The sequence below is a fragment of the Rhineura floridana genome, chromosome 15 (assembly GCF_030035675.1).
Source record: "Rhineura floridana isolate rRhiFlo1 chromosome 15, rRhiFlo1.hap2, whole genome shotgun sequence".
Classification (NCBI taxonomy): Eukaryota; Metazoa; Chordata; class Lepidosauria; order Squamata; family Rhineuridae; genus Rhineura; species Rhineura floridana.
The window spans coordinates 29525492-29529004 of record NC_084494.1 but is presented as its reverse complement, the minus strand read 5'-3'; positions in this window follow the sequence as shown (position 1 = coordinate 29529004).

The window sequence follows — 3513 nt, the reverse complement described above, 5'->3', positions numbered from 1 at the left end:
GTTATAGCTTTCCTGCCAAATGTTCTTAGCTTGTTCCACCACACAGTTTCTCTCTTAATCTGGGTCTTGCTAATAGCCAGAGGAGAGAATTGCTTTTGATCTTTCACCTCAACTTCTTCAGTTGGGTACCACCAAAACAATTACAAGCCCTTATAAAAAATAGGCAGAAACTGATAATATCGAGGAACTCCACAAAGCAATTTAAATGTAAATCTATGTTTAAATTAAACTTCACTGCCAACCTGTTTCCAAGGATTCAGGGCCTACAGAAAGGAGACAACAGGCATCACCTGAACTGCTGTGAGATAATAAACCTGCTGCCCATAGTAGTGGCTACTTCCTCCCTCAGTTCTCCCACTGAGTATGTGCAGTCCTGTTAAAGTCACATGCACGAGTGGGTTACATTTGCTTTCAAGCTGTAATTGAGGGAGTTGCTAGATATTGGGTACTGAACCTGGGACTTTATGCATGCAGAACATGTGTTCTGCCATAGAGCTGTGGCTCCTCTCCATGATTTTTTCCTGCTGCCCCCAAGAGGTGCCTGCTGCTAAGTGCACAAACTAAGCACACAAAGCCAAAATTAGCAGCACAGCCTTTACCTGTCAGATTCCAATGCATAAAGCACATAACTTGCTCTCATAACCCTAATAAGTTATCACCCCACCCTCTCACATAACACTAGAACTCGTGGACATCCAATGAAGCAGAATATTGGAAGATTCAGGACAGACAAAAGAGAGTCCTTCTTCACACTGAAAGCCAGTGTGGCATAGTGGTTAGAGTGGTGGACTATGACCTGGGAGACCAGGGTTCGAATCCCCACACAGCCATGAAGCTCACTGGGAGACCTTGGGCCAGTCACTGCCTCTCAGCCTCACAGGAAGGCAATGGTAAATCCCCTCTGAATACCGCTTACCACGAAAACCCTATTCATAGGGTCGCCATAAGTCAGAATTGACTTGAACGCAGTTCATTTCCATTTTTTTTCTTCACACAGCACGTAGTTAAACTATGGAATTTGCTTCCAGAAGAGGCAATGATGGTCACCAACTTGAATGGCTTTAAAAGAGGATTAAACAAATAGATGGAGGATAAGGCTCAGTGGCTACTAGTCATGATGGCTGTGCTCTGCCTCTTTGGTCAGATGAAGTATGGTTTGGATACCAGCTGCTAGAAGCTGCAGGACAGGAGGGTGCTCTTGCACTCAGGTCCTTTTTGTGGACTTTCCATCATGGGTATCTGGTTGGCCACTGTGATCCTGCAGGGCTCTTCTGATGTTCTTGGATAGCTGTGAGCTTAGAAGAAACTTAGTTTCAGTGCTGCACTCATTGTTTTCCCCCTCTGAGGTTGACTGTTTCTTATGAGTATGGATGGGAAAGAAATTAGATTCTGTTTTCATTTTAATGGGAAACTGTCCAATTTGAACTTCGCAAACTGATACATGAACCAAAACACAATTGTCTTGAAATTTGCACTTCTCTGAATTTCGACATGCAGTTCCCCAACCAAATAATGTGCACAAAAAGGGATAAAGTATACTTTAAAATGTATATATTCATGAAAATAAAGTATAAGGGGGAACTGCTGTGTATATTAGTCACAACTGCACACTAAACTAGAGATATTAGCAGAAAAGTGCAAAAATATGCTGACAAATTTTCATGAGGTCTTTGGTTTGTTTGTTTGTTTGTTTGAGTGCAAACTCCCATGGAAATGTGGAGAACTTAATTTAAAATTGGAGGAAAGAGAGAACTGAAATGGACAGATTCATGCATTGTCTGTTTTTGTTGGAAGCTTCCCATGTGAACCCATAGAGAATGTCATGGAATCATAGAACAGTCTACTTGGAAGGGGCCTATAAGGCCATCCAGTCCAACCCCCTGCTCAATGCATAAATCTATGTTAGAGCATCCCTGACAATTCAAACAAAAACCTCTGCTCTTGAATGCCTCCAGTGTTGGCGAGCCCACCACTTCCCTAGGTCATTGGTTTCATTGTTGTATTGCTCCTCTAACAGTTAGGAAGTTTTTCCTGATGTTCAGCCGAAATCTGTTTCCTGCAACTTGAGCCCATTATTCCATGTCCTGCACTCTGGGATGATCGAGAACCTTTCAAATACTTGAAGAGTGCCATCACATCTCCCCTCAGCCTTCTCTTCTCAAGGCTAAACATGCTCAGTTCTTCCAGTCTCTCCTCACGGGGCTTTGTTTCTAGTCCCCTGATCATCCTGGTTGCCCTCCTCTGAACCTGTTCCAGAGAAGAGAAGGAAAAATACAGTCTTCCAATACATGGGGATAAGGCTATGAATAGCTACTAGCCAGGATGACTATACTGGGGAAGGCAGTATGCCTCTGAATACTGGCTGCTGAGAATTACAGTGGGGAGAGTGTCTTTGCACTCAGGTCCTGCTTGTCAGCTTCCCAAAGGCCTCTGGTTTATCACTGTGAGAATGAGAGTGTTGGGCTAGATGGGCCTTTGCCCTGATCCAGCAAGGCTCTTGACATGCTCTTAACAACACTTACATTTTATATGGTCCCTAAAATCATTAGGAACTGTACAAGAACCAGAAGAGAATAAAAATAAATATGGGCCCTGCAAGCAGGCTGATGATGTAAATTAGAAGCAACATATATGAGGGAGAGAGAGGAAAGGGTCAGCTGGAAGACCCAGGGAAAATGTTTTCTAAGGAGGCACTTGGACATCCTCTGGAAGGAGAAGAGTTAGATGTGAAGGAAGGGCCTTTGAGTGGCAAAGAATGGAAAACAAAACGTTCAGCACTGCATGCTCATCGACATATAATATAAATATTGGCACACACCAAATATGCAGACATATTCCAGAGATAAGTTGTTTCTTAGTAAAACAAATCATTGACTTCGTTTATGTGAGTTAGCTAAGAGAGGAGCTTTTGGACACACACTAGAGGCACCAATTGACACTTCACTCATATATAGCCCTAGGAAAGGATAATTCAGGCTCCCACCTTCTGGACCACTGAGGACACACACCTGTGTACTGACTGAGACGAGCCTTAGCAACTGCACTCGCCACCCTTGAGAGAGTCCATCATCTCACTACATACCTGGTTTCTAGACGTTTACTTCTCTCAGAGGGGTATGAATCCTTGATTCTTGCCAATATGGGAATGCAGAGTAAAGATACTTTCCATAAGTCACACTGTGCCAGGTTCCTCTTACCCAGCATTCACCAACCTGGTGCCCTCCAGATGTTTTTGACTACAATTCCCATCTGCCCCAGCCAGTATTTAGGTATTTCAGTATTCTAATCTTGAAGATGGAGAAGTGGAGTGAGAGGTACAACTGTTTGAGCACAATAAATGCCCTTGTGAATAAGAGGAGTCCTCATTTTCTCACTCTCCAGCATAACTGTATGATTAATTGATTAATTGTATGAGTTGTATGTGCAGCAATTTTTGCACAGGTCCCACCAACCGCTGGTTCTTCCTGTGCATGAGAGAAGGGGAGGACAAGCTCTTTTCCAAGATACCATCTG